This window comes from Rana temporaria, chromosome 4 (assembly GCF_905171775.1).
Source record: "Rana temporaria chromosome 4, aRanTem1.1, whole genome shotgun sequence".
NCBI lineage: Eukaryota > Metazoa > Chordata > Amphibia > Anura > Ranidae > Rana > Rana temporaria.
In genome coordinates this window covers 228,249,854-228,263,907 of record NC_053492.1, presented here as the reverse complement: position 1 = coordinate 228,263,907, position 14,054 = coordinate 228,249,854, and the positions used below count along the sequence as shown (strand labels likewise).

Sequence of the window (14,054 nt, the reverse complement as noted above, 5' to 3'; positions counted from 1 at the left end):
ATTAGCCATGTACATTTAGGGTCAACATAAAACAAGAGCTAATAACGTAGCATAAAATGTAGTGTGCAAGTATAAATGAAGCAACGAAAATGTTTTAACTCTGATTCTTGTTGTGGCTCACGCTCTTACTTTTTTTTGCACTTTCTTATGTACCAAAGCTCTAAACAAGAAGAAAGTAAACACTATGCATAATAAATAAAAAAACCTACATGGGGTTATACATAATTGAATAAACTAAGTGCCCATGAAATACTCAACAACATTTTTTTAGGGGCATTGTAGAATTTGAAACATAGGTTTGGCATGTACTTGCTCTTGTTTTAAAGCTCAACATCAATTATTTTCTAGTTCTTCTATGACCCACGCTCTCTGTTTTTCTTGTAAATAGCTGTTAATCATATACAGTGCATATCCCCCTCATACTTGTTGCAAGATACAGTTAGGCCGCGTACACACGATAGGTTAACCAGAGGACAACGGTCTGATGGACCGTTTTCATCACTCCAAACCGATCGTGTGTGGGCCCCATAGGTTATTTAAACTTAGGTTAAAAAAAAGACAACTTGCTTTAAAATGTAACCTATGGATTGGTAACCGATAGGTCAAAACCGATCGTTAGTACGCACAACCATCGGTTAAAAATCCACGCATGCTCAGAATCAAGTCCACGCATGCTTGGAAGCATTGAACTTCGTTTTTTTCAGCACGCCGTTGTGTTTTACGTCACCGTGTTTTGACACGATCGTTTTTTTGGTGTGTAAGCACGACTGACCATCAGTCAGCTTCATAGGTTAACCTATGACAACAGTCCTTCAGGCCGTTGTCCTCTGGTTAACCTATCGTGTGTACGAGGCCTTAGTTGTCTCTAAATCTCCTTTGCAATTGGAGTCTGGTGATCTCAGTGTCTTTTACAGTAAATGAGATCTTATAAAATCTTTCCAATTTGAGACAAATCACCTCTAAAGCTGGTCATACATTATACAATTTTCCTATTCAATTTCATTCTAACTATGTAGTACAAGAGTCTGCCTGATTGCATACAAATTGAAAGTGTTTAGGTTTTGGTAAATCTAAAGGAAAGTTGAACAAAAAAAATTGTATAATGTATGGCCAGCCTTAGACAGCTGTCACGAGAACAAGTGTTCTTATTGGAAGATTTCCCCTCTAATCCTGTTCTGGTAATTTTAGAGTTCTGTTCACTTTTAGTCCCTTTGATAGTAGTCTCCAGGACAAATACAGAGAGAGACAGAGAGAATGAATGCTCCCTGCTGGGGCACAGGTGTTAATAGATAGGTTTTAACCCTTTCCTCACTTTATCCAAAAAAGTTTTGGCTTTAAATACACTTTATATAGTTAATGCCGGAGTGTGGTATTTATTTTATTGAAGTGGAAATTTGTGAATTTGAATTCCCATGTTTTTTCATTACTGCAATTTCATTTCTTTTTGGCAAGGGCAAATGGATGAAAATGTAAAGTGTTACTAAACCCTTTTCTCTAGATAGGGAAAAATTATATCCTGTTCCTTAAAATGTAGGTATCTGACTGATAATACCAATGGTGGGGCATCTGGGGGTGGTATTTTATGGGGCAGTACAAACTGGAATTGATCTCCCAGCCATACTAATTGGTACACTGGTTCTCCAAAAAGGCACATGTTTTTTTTCCCTTAGTAGCATTGGGCATTCTGACAAGCTTCTCATTGTTGCCCTTAACCTGATTTACTTAACCATCAGAGTATCTCATTGGGCCTTCTGTGATCTTTAAGACCCATGGTTCTTTTGAAGATGGGTAAGATGTGTCTTTATCCCTTCAGTTTTAATAGTAGCAGATAATAATCTACAAAATGTTTTCTGTATTTAAGTAGGGTTTGCTATGCCATCTATCTGCTTGGATTGGATATATGTAAACTGTTTGCAGTTTTCAGGTCATCTAAGGCCTCGTACACACTATAGGTTAACCAGAGGAGAACGGCCTGACGGACAGTTTTCATCGGTCAAAACCGATCGTGTGTGGGCCCCATAGGTTATTTAACCTTTGGTTAAAAAAAAGAAAACTTGCTTTAAAATTCAACCGAAAATTCAACCGATGGATTGCTAACCGATAGGTCAAAACCGATCGTTTGTATGCAAAACCATCGGTTAAAAACCCGCGCCTAAAGGGTCCATGCACACATAAGCTTTTAGCAGCGTTTACTGGTAGGAGCTTTAAGAGGCATTTAGCTGCAGAAAAAAAGACCACTGCCAGTGCATCCAAGAATAGCAGAGTTTGGGCAGAAAAAAAACACTGACACTGCTAAAAGCCATTAAACGCTGCTAAATTTGCCTTAAAGCTAGCACTTGAGCGATAATTCAATACTAAATGATTTATTCTGGCCAATGAAATGAATTTATGCCCAAAGGATTGATGCCTGTAATAGCTCCTAAAAGCTTGTAAAAGCTTTAGACTATTTTAGAAGTGTCAGACATTTTTTCTGCAAAAACGCTGCTGCTTCCAGGAGAGTTAAATAAATGTCATGTGTGCATGAGGCCTAAATATCACAGTAGAACTGCTCATGTCCGCTTGCAGTTGATGTTGGCGTTTTTATTTGCTTTTGTGCCCATACTGATTTTGAGATGGAGGTAGGTGACTACGTAGGTATTTGTGAGTGAGTTTGCAGACACCTTAGTCTAGCACTGGGTGGCTTACAAGTAAATTATGATTATTTCAGATATTTGTCTTATACTTTATAATATTTCAATTATTTCTGTATCTCACTGGATGTGCAAAAAGCAACAGGACACAGTGTATTTTATAGAGTTGGTTAACCGGTTCCCGACCGGCTCACGCAGATATACTGCAGCAGACTGGCTCTCCTGGGCGAAATCCTGTATATATACGGCTTTGCCCAGGAGAGCCACCAGAGGACATGTGCGAGTGCCCGCTGCAGAGTGGGTGACCCGATGCGCGTGACCGGCAGGCGCAGTGCCACCAGCTCTGAGCGATCGCGTGCACGAGAGCCAGCACAGGGGATTTGTGTGTGTAAACAAATCCCTGTGCTGTCAGAGGAGAGGAGACAGATTGTGTGTTCCTACAAAGTAAGAACAGCGATCTATCATCTCTCCTAGTTAGTTGCATCCCCACACAGTTAGAATACAGTGAGGAACACACAGTTAACCCCTTGATCGCCCCCTAGTGCTAACCCCTTCCCTGCCAGTGACATTTATACAGTAATCAGTGCATATGTATAGCACTGATCGCTTTATAATTGTCAATGGTTCCAAAAATGTGTCAAAAGTGTCCGATTTGTCCGCTGCAATGTTGCAATACTGCTAAAAATCGCAGATCACTGCCATTACTAGTAAAAATAAATAAATAACAACTCCATAAAAATGCCATAAATCTTTCCCATAGTTTGTAGATGCTATAACTTTTGCGCAAACCAATCAATATATGCTTATTACGTATTTGTTTTACCAAAAATATGTAGAATACATATTGGCCTAAACTGATAAAGAAATTTGTTTAAAAAAAAAAATGGCGGGTATTTATTATAGCAAAAATGAAAAAATATTATTTTTTTCTAAATTTACGCATTTTTTTGTTTATAGCGCAAAAAATAAAAACCGCAGAGGTGGACAAATACCACCAAAAGAAAGCTCTATTTGTGGGAAAAAAGGATGCATATTTTGTTTGGGTACAGCATTGCATGACCGCGCAATTGTCAGTTAAAGAGACGCAGTGCCAAATTGTAAAAAAGTGCTCTGGTCAGGAAGGGGGTAAAATCTTCCGGGGCTGAAGTGGTTAAGAATACCTGTTCTATAGAAAATATGGGCATTCCTGGTATCTGAGGAGTTATTTTAAGAAAGGACAGAATGCAACAGTTGGTGAAGGATATGCTGTATCTTTCACAAGTTTACAGGTTTCTTCAAACGAATACATGGATACTTGCTGAATAGCTTGGCCTGGTTTAGCTATGCCAGAAATGTTCTAGACAACACTGAAGACTAAATGATCAGACTGCAACCCTCCCCCTCCTTAACACCTACAGAAGTACCGGTACATTCTGCCCCCCCTTTATAAAAAAAAGTTATGAAAGCTATACTAATCCTCTTCATACTCCAGTACTGCCCCAAGCTTCTTCCACCATACAGCAGCGCCATAGGTGTGCACACAGGGTGTGCCAGATGTGCCTGGGCACACCCTAATCACCCGTGTGGCGCAGATCCCCCCTGTTTGGACCCCTGTAAATTTCAGCAAAGTCCCCTAACGGGGCTCCTAAAAAAATTGTAAAAAAAAATCCAAATAAAAATACTGACACCACCCACTCCCATACTTATAGGTGTGCACACAGGCCTGGGCACACCCTTATCACCGTGTGGCGCAGATCCCCCCTTTTATTTCAGCAAAGCCCCCTAATGGGGCTCCTAAAAAAAAAAAAAAAAAGTAAAAATAAAATAAAAAATAAAACAATAAAAATAAAAACTACTGACACCGCCCACTCCCCTTCTCATATACTCTTGGGGTGCACACCCTAATGCAATAGGTTGCGCACGCCTATGAGCAGCGCCGATCCTCCATCCGTTTCTTATGAGCCCAGCTTGTTTTTGACATACAGGCTGGGCTCACAGTACTCAGGAACTGAAAAGGGCTCACATAAAATTAGCTGGCCACTGCTCAAATCCAGGAAAAAGGCCCACCCCGATGCTGATGACAATGAACAGGTAGAGAATTTGGCACCACCTGATCAGCAGGAAGCCTGTATTGAAGAAAATATTTATAAAAGTTTTCTTTGAAAAAAAATTGGGGAGGTTCGGGGAGGGTGAGTAGGGGGCAGTGAGAGAGTAAAAAAACTCCACACTGGATTTCCGTTTTTAAGAATGCCTGAAAAATATTTTTTTATAAATCAGTGGCAAATCCAGAAACATGTTGCATCAAATTGAGAGATTATTTTCGACAGAATGTGTGCTTCATGAAGAAAGGTCTAAAATTGTATCAAGTAAAACAAAGAATATGTAAGTTACGATGGGCATAGGGATACAGTACATATCATAACTGATAAATGATGTACCAGTCAGAACAATCCACTTTTATCTATATAATAGATTGTTAGACTAGTAACATCAGAATATTTCATTAGCCCTCTTTCTCACTCTCTGTATATTCAGTTAAATGATGAACATTGTTATACCTGCTGTAATGCACAATATACAGTATATCAAATGGGCATTATAAAAAAAAAAATGAGCTGCAGAACTAAACACATTTTTCTTTCTCAAAACATTGTTGCGAATTTAAAACAGGACAAAGCCAAATAAAATACTGAACTAACAGTGACGTATATGGAAACGATAAATTGTTATTCACGCAAGTTAGCTAATTGCTCTCAGACGTGATTGATCACTTTTTCTTATCGTTTAAATGACACTTGAAATCGACATTGAAATGTGAAATGCATTTTCCTAGCGTAGCGTCTATGTGAAATTTCACATTTGGTGACAACATTTCACAGTCTTTATATCTGCTGCTGATACAACAATATTAGTCATTTACAGTATATGGTAATACAAAGGTTTCTCCATCTAATAGCAGGTTTTAACAAATAATGCTTTGAAACTTGTGTCACGTTAAACATTTTAAGCTGGAGTTTAAGGGAAAACTCTGGGGAAATGAAAAATTATGCCTTGCAGTGGGACTGTGCCAACAATGAAAGGGTCAATAGCTTGTTTTGTCTTTGAGAGAGGAGAAGCAGTTTTACTTAACTGATCTTCCACTTCTCCGGCAGATGGTGCCTCCACCCCCTCCAAGCTTTGGTGGTGGATTGTCTCTAAGCTTCATCACGTCCATTGAAAGGCTATGGACCCTGCTTTGGTCTCGATGACGCCCGCCTTTTGCAACTGTAAAGATTTAGACCAAGTGAGAAAAATTAGCTGCATGCCAACATCTGTCCAACAGGTTTATTGAAAGACTGCCATTAGGTCTAAAACAACAAACCGAGGGGTGACAACATTTCACACATACAGTACATTGTGCTTCTTTGAAGAAGCACAATGTATGTGTGTCTGAAAGGTTGTCACCCCTTGGTCTGTTGTTTTAGTGCTGGTGGCAGTCTTTCAATAAACCTGTTGGACGGATGTTGGTGTGCAGCTAATTTTTCTCACTTGGTCTAAATCTTTACAGTTGCAAAAGGCGGGCCAGAGAGCAGCGCACCGAGAGAGGTCTTATTGCAGGCATCGGGTAAAGGGCGGCTGTGTACTATTGCCATTACTAGGGAGGGGGGAACAGAGGCAGCCAGTACAGATGTAGGGGGCCCGGGCCCCAACAGGATCACAGGAGGCCCAATTATACTCTCCTGTTCCCCCCCATGCTGTCCTCCACACCCACGGTGTCCTCCACTCCCCACTGTGTCCCACTGTGTCCTCCACCCCCTACGTTGTCCCCCTGTGTCCTCCACCCCCAACTGTGTCCCCCCCCCCCCCCCACGGTGTTCCCCTGTGTCCTCCACCCCCACAGTGTCTCCCCACCCCCCACAGTGTCCCCCTGTGTCCTCCACCCCCACAGTGTCCTCCACCCCCCCCACGGTGTCCCTCTGTGCCCTCCACCCCCCACGCTGTCCCTCTGTGTCCTCCACCCCTCCGACAATATATATACTGTTTTTGTGCATGTTTGCAAATTTAAAGTGGGCCGGTCTGGATGAAGTCCAGGGCCAAATTTGTGTCCCAGTCCAGCCCTGGAGAGGAGCAGAGGATTGGGTAAGCACATCTTATTTTTTTGGTCCCCTAGACCTGGATGAGCAGTTAACCCGTGCAGTACTGGCACAGTCCCATTACAAGAGGTATTTTTTAAGTTGCTTGCAGCTGGGCTATCCTCTTATACTTTGCCTTGCTTGGTTTCTTCTTTGCCATTACTAACATGCTAATGAAAATTGCAAATAAAACCGTTTCTTTTTCGTTACATAATGTTTTTGGAACCAGTAATACCATCAATGGCTTCTCTATCAAAGAAGGCAGATTATGACTGATGGGCGGGGCTGACAGGGTACTGTATATAACTTCCTCAAAAGATCACATCACCCTACCTCATTGTTTCTGAGCCTTCAGTCTTGATAAACGCAGTAGAATGGCTCTTGGAAAGAGTTATATCAAAAGCTTTAATGGGATGATGTCAGTCTGAATGAGTGAGCATTCTTCGCAAGGTTGCATTTAAATGCAGACTGTTTTATGTAATGCCTAGAGGTGATGCAGTGTCTCCATGATAGAATTAACTAGGACTGGGAAGGAAAGGGCTTGATGATTTTGAAGGTTCTCCATCCCTGAAATGAGGTGGGCTCCATCTGACTTGCTGCAGCCTCTAATGCGCACTGTGAGAAGTTCACAGTGTGCAATAAAATCAGAATGAGCAATTTCAGTACTGGAGAGGAGCCTGTACAACTGAGTTCACCTTTAAGGTTCATTCTACATATATGAGCAGTAAAACCCAGTTTTGCCCCAAAACATGAGCCACGTAATGGTAGGCATATCAATAAGTACAGAGCCAAATGGATTTGAATGGACAGACTTCTGACCTAGGTTGGCTTGATCTGCACACTAAAGCAGCCCAAACATGAGTGTGTTTTTTTTGTTTTAACCAATGGTTTGAAAAAAAAAGACTAAGGGCCAGATTCACAAAAGAAATACGACGGAGTATCTCAGATACTCCGTCATATCTCTCAGAGTATCTATGCGACTGATTCATAGAATCAGTTACGCATAGATATCCCTTAGATAAACCGCCGCAAATTTCCAGGTAAGTGCTTTGTTGATCGGGCACTAAATCTGAAAACTTGCGGCGGTGTAACGTAAACGGGTTATGTTACGCTGCGCCCAAGCTACGTGAATCTGGCCCTAAATTCCTCCACCCAAACAATCGATATGGATGGGCGAATCCTCCTCGCTGAGCTATTGTATTCCGACAGCAAGGAGACTTGTCCACAGTCAGAATACACTGATCAGCACTGCCGACTATAGCCTTTGATGCTGATCGAGCAGGTAAACTCAACATTGGGGTGGTTGTAAAGAAGTCGACCAGTATAATCACAGTGCCCATACATGGTTTGGAATTTGGCCTGTCCTTGCTAAACTTTACCTCAACACAAATAAGTAGAAGAGGGTGCATTAGACTGGAATATTGATCAGGACCACCTTTACCTGTCAACTTCAGATACAGCACAGTTTAAAAAAGTTACAAAGGCCCATGTCTAATTTTAGTGCTAGCCATGCAGTAAATGTTAAACATTTATATTAGATGGAGAGATCTTTTAAAACACATACAAATAGTTACTGTTGCTTTTCAAAACCCAGAAAGACTTAAAGTGGTTGTAAACCTCAGTAATGGAATCTGAGCAAAGCACATATATCTGTGTTGTTTACTTATTACTCTCCTAAGTTCTGTTCACACTCTGTTCACACCTGAGTGTAGAAATTTACTGTGTTTTTAAGTGCTTTTGTAACTTTTTACAAGCATTTTTGAAGTTTATTACAAGCGTTTTACAGCTTCAGGTGTTTTTGTTTAGCCAATAGAAAGCACTAGGGGAGAAGAGGGAGAGGAAATTAGGGGTGAAGAGCTGCTGTTTGAGCAGAAAATGAGCGACAAAACGCTCAAGTCAGGTGTTTCTATTGAAGTCTATGGGGCCAAAAACACTTGGAATCTGCCAAAAAGAAGCTCATGTACTTTTTGGAGCGACAGGCATTTTGCTTCAGGCAACAGAACACTCATATGTGAACAGGGGCTATTGGGATTTGGCTTGTTGAGCGTTTTGGAGCTACAAGCTTCAATCAGAAATTCACTAAGTGTAATTTCTCTCTAGTGTGTCGTTCCTCTGTTATCAGCATGAGTCACTTCTGAGAAGTTTTGCTGACACATGAGATAAATTTGTGTCGTTGGGGGGGGGGGGGGGGGGGAGAGCTCAACAGACAGCTTGTCTATTCAGAACACAGTTCTTCTGCTGGGTGGAGGGTGATGTGGCTTTCCTCCAATCACACACTGTTACTGCAGTCTCTCCACCCCCTCCTTTGTGCTCCTGACAGACGAAGAAAGCTTTTAACACTTTTCTGCTCTTTCGAAGGGATGTAGGGAAGAGAAGACTGCAGGTAAACAAGTAAAACATATGTAGAAGGATTTGTTTAATCTCTGTATATCATCTGAGACTGTTCACTTCACTGGGTGTATGTAAGGGTTTACAACCTCTTTAAAACAAAGGATGATTGGTCCCTGTCAGAGCTGGACATTGCAGACATTTGTTATCACATACATAAAAAAAGTATAAACAGAAGACAAGCTTATAAAAGTACTTAAAGGTACTAATACAAATGCAGTTAAAGGAATTTTGAAGAACCCCAGCTGTATTTCCATCAGTACTAAGCAGTTATGTCTTGTCAGTTATATGCAACACACAAAGCGAATACAGATAAATTAAACAGTGATTTAAGTATAACTCCACTTTGCTGAGGCAAAAAAGCAATTCGTCCTTGATCAATTAAAGAGACCCTGTCACCAACTTAAAGCAGACCTTCCAGCTCTTTCACTGAAAATCGCATCAGTATGCAGCTCTGCATGCTGATATCAAATCATCTTGTATTCATTAGTTAACCACTTGCCAACCAGCCGCGGTTATTATACAGTGGCCTGTTGGCTCGTTCCCAGGAATCGCCGTAGCTGTACGTCGGCTCCTTTAAGAGCCATAGCAGGCATGCGCATGCACCCGCTGCACGGTGGGGGACCCGATGCGTGTGGCCGGTGGCCGTGATGTTGGAAAGAGAGCCAGAGCGGTGATCTGTCAATATAAACAGACAGATCCCTGTTCTGACAGGGGAGGAGAGAGAGATCTGCTGTTCCTAGTGATTAGGAACAGTGATCTCTCTCCTTCTTCAATCAATTCCCATACCCCACAGTTAGAAACACCTCCCAGGGAACACATTTGACCTTTTGAACGCCCCCTAGTGTTAACCCCTTCCCTGCCAGTAACATTTACACAGTAATCAGTGCATTTTTATAGCAGTGATCGCCGTATAAATGTCAAGGGTCCCAAAAAAGTGTCAAAAGTGTCTGATCTGTCCGCCGCAATGTCACGGTCCTGCTAAAAATTGCAGTTCGACACCATTACTAGTAAAAAAAATATGTAGAAGAATGCATATTGGACTAAACTGATGAAGACTTTTTTTGGAAAGATTTATTATAGCAAAAAGTCAAAAATATATAATATTTTTTGAAATTGTCACTTTGTTTTTGTTTAAAGCGCAAAAAAATTAAAAACGCAGGTGGTCAAATACCACTAAAAGAAAGCTCTATCTGTGGCAAAAAAAGAACGTCAATTTTGTTTGGGTACAAGGTCGCACGACCGGCCAAATGTCCGTTAAAGCGACACAGTGCCGTATCGCAAAAAATGGCCTGGTCATTAAGGGGGAAAATCTTCCGGTCTGTAAGTGGTTAAACAAATATTTTTTTTGCCTTTTTTGCTGTTTTTCCACTTCCTGGCTGAGTGAGGCACTGTTGATGTAACCAGACACATAGAGATGCATCCTGGGAACAATATATCACCAGTGCTTTCCCTCTCAGATGATGTGCACTGTCAAATGTTTCAGGGGGCAGACCAGTGGCGGCCCGTCCATAGGGACGCACGGGCGCCGCCCCCCCTCCCACAGTCACACAAAAAAAAAAAAAAACGTGCCCTTTAAGAACTTTTTTTCGGCTAAAATGTCATTTTGACATTTTAGCCGCAGTTCTGGCGGCCATCTATAGAGGGCGCTGCAGCGCCACCCCCTCTCGCAAATAACACACATTCGTGCATAAATGCACGAATGTATGTTATTGGTTGGTTGCCAGCTGCCTGGTCTATTCATATAACCGGACGCGGGACGCCGGTTACCCGAATAGCGGCAGCTGGTTGGCTGAGGGGAACTGCCTATCAAAGCCAGCGGCTCTGATAGGCTTTTCTCCGGCTCTCAGATGTCTATACTCGGAGTGCAGGCAATCTGCGCTCCTTGCATAAGACAAACGGCCGTTTCAGCCAATCAGGTTCCCGGATTCTGGTTATCAGGAACCTGATTGGCTGAAGCTTCACCAAAGCGGCAGAAGACATCGAGGGAGGACATGGAATCCTCAGGTAAGTGCTTTTTACAGGGAAAGGGGCACAGTGGCATCATGGGGCACAGTGGTGACAAAGGGCACAGAGGTGACAATTGGCACAGTGGCATCATGGGGCACAGTGCTGAGTGACAATGGGCACAGTGGCATCATGGGGCACAGTGGTGACAAAGGGCACATAGGTGACAATTGGCACAGTGGCATCATGAGGCACAGTGGTGACAAAGGGCACAGAGGTGACAATTGGCACAGTGGCATCATGGGGCACAGTGGTGAGTGACAATGGGCACAGTGGCATCATGGGGCACAGTGGTGACAATGGGCACAGTGGCATCATGGGGCACAGTGGTGACAATGGGCACAGTGGCATCATGGGGCACAGTGGTGACAATTAAAGGGCACAGTGGTGACAATTGGCACCAATTGAGGGGCACAGTGGCTGCGTTTTATGGCATGGCACAGTGGTGACAATTGATGGCACAGTGACTGCATTTGATGGCATGGCACAGTGGTGACAATTGATGGCACAGTTGCTGTGTTGCATGGCACAGTGGTGACAATTGATGGCACCGTTGCTGTGTTTGATGGCATGGCACAGTGGTGACAATTGATGGCACAGTGGCTGCATTTGGTGGCATGGCACAGTGGCTGCGTTTGATGGCACAGTGGCTGCATGTGATGGGCACAGTGAGGCTGCAATTTTTTTTTTTGTTTGCGCCATCCCAAAAATTTTGAGCACCAGCCGCCACTGGGGCAGACCCAGAGTTCCAGGAAGTAAAGAGAGATGGATTCATCTGCTTTTAGTGAAAATGACTACCGTGAGAAGAATGGGGAGAAATAAAATGCAGAAAACATATGCTTGCAGTTATCAATAAGTTTGTAGATTGCCATTACTAAAAGTTTCTAAAAATTCCTTTGTTGTAATTTTGAGGATATGGGTGAAGTTCCTCGTGGGTAAGATGGCTGCCACTGAGGATGGGCGAGAGGATTACAGGAATGCGTGGGTTGCCCTGAAACATTTGCAACAACGGAGAGGAGCAGTAGTGCTGTAGGAGAGGCAGATAACCGAATAGAACCGGGAATGGTGAGGGAAGTTCCCGCAGAATGTCAGAACAGGATGGCAGGTAAAGAGCTTCAGCGATGTGCGGCTTGCCTCAATCACATCACAGCCATGCCCTTGAATGACAGGTCTCACCCTGCTGAGACTGCTGACATTACATACAAGATGGTAGCTCCCATTAGTAGTCTCAGACCTTTTTAATAATTACACAGGACAGTGTTTTAAAGATAAATAATATGTTAATTGCACATATAGGGCCAGATTCACGTATAATTGCGTAAATCTGCGGCGGCGTAACGTATCACATTTACGTTACGCCACCGCAAGTTTTACGGGCAAGTGGTTGACTTACAAAGTACTTGCCTGTAAAGTCGCGGCAGCGTAGCGTAAATCTGCCCGGCGCAAGCCCGCCTAATTCAAATGGGGCGTGGATCATTTAAATTAGGCGCGTTCCCACGGCAAACGTACTGCGCATGCTCCGTCCCTAAAATTTCCCGACGTGCATTGCGCTAAATGACGTCGCAAGGACGTCACTGGTTTCGACGTTAACGTAAATGGCGTCCAGCACCATTCACGGACGACTTACGCAAACGACGTTAAATTTCAAATTTCGACGTGGGAACGACGGCCATACTTAACATTGGCTAGACCACCTAGGGGGCAGCTTTATCTTTACGCCGCATATCTCTTACGGAAACGGCGTACATTTACTGCGACGGGCAAGCGTACGTTCGTGAATCGGCGTAACGACTCATTTGCATATTCTACGCCGACCGCAATGGAATCGCCACCTAGCGGCCGGCCTAGAATTGCAGCCTAAGATCCGACGGTGTATGTCACTTATACCTGTCGGATCTTAGGGAGATCTATGCCTAACTGATTCTATGAATCGGGCGCATAGATACGACCGGCCGGACTCAGAGATACGACGGCATATCAGGAGATATGTTGCAAGCTCCCGATGAAGCTCCCGATGAAGCGGAATTAATCCGTGAAACTAGTAGAGCATTCCCTGGAACACTATACACGGTTAAAGGGTTGAACAAAGAGTGGACCAACGTGCAAATTGAAGGCCTTCAGAGTTTTGCACCAACAGAATCACTCAGCACGGCCCACTACTTTTGATTCTTAATACCCCATACTGTGTTTTAAATATTAATTTATTTTTTGGTTTTGTATTTATTTTCTATGTACCATTAAAATAATTTTTGTATTTTTATAAATAAGTGCCTACAAAGTCCATTTTTTCATTCCCCCCTTTCTTCAATATCAGGAGATACGCCGTCATATCTTCTTTATGAATCCGGCCCATAATCTTATGGTAACATTGTTGTTAAAATGAATGGCCTGGTGTCCTCGCTTCGGCAGGACATATACTAAAATTGGAACGATACAGAGAAGATTAGCATGGCCCCTGCGCAAGGATGACACGCAAATTCGTGAAGCGTTCCATATTTAAAAAAATAAATAAAAATGAATGGCCTGGTGACAGGGTCCCTTTAAATAAACTGCAAGGATTTTGTCATTCTTAATGTCAAAGTCCTACCTACTGCAGTTTTGTTGAAGCTCACAAAATAGATATTTTAATTTTTTCAATTTGAATTTACTGCAAATTGGACTAGAAACACAATTTATATTAACAGTTAATTACAAAAACATCTGTATCAATGACATATATGTTATAATTTTTTTTTAAACTAAAGCGGAGTTACCCTTGAACATTATTTTAATATTACACATTGCCTAAGAAATAAAAAGAATGCTGTTAATCAAGAAAACTGGAGTCCTATTAAGAGCAAAGCATATTAATAAAACCAGATCAGAATTAGAAAAGTCAATAAGGGTTTTGGAGTATAACAAAACATAACACTCAGCAACAGGCACCTCATGTAGTTCC

The 14,054-nt window shown here is 42.4% G+C and overlaps 1 protein-coding gene and 1 non-coding gene across 3 annotated transcripts in view; one reads left to right on the top strand and one right to left on the bottom strand.

Moving 5' to 3' along the window:
* KCNQ5 (potassium voltage-gated channel subfamily Q member 5) overlaps positions 1–14,054 on the bottom strand; it is a 751,481-nt gene that overhangs the window by 72,229 nt on the left and 665,198 nt on the right. The gene's annotated exons all lie outside the window — the stretch shown is intronic.
* Positions 13,510–13,616, top strand: LOC120938376. Its single transcript, XR_005749002.1, has one exon. It is a non-coding gene; the product is annotated as a U6 spliceosomal RNA (small nuclear RNA).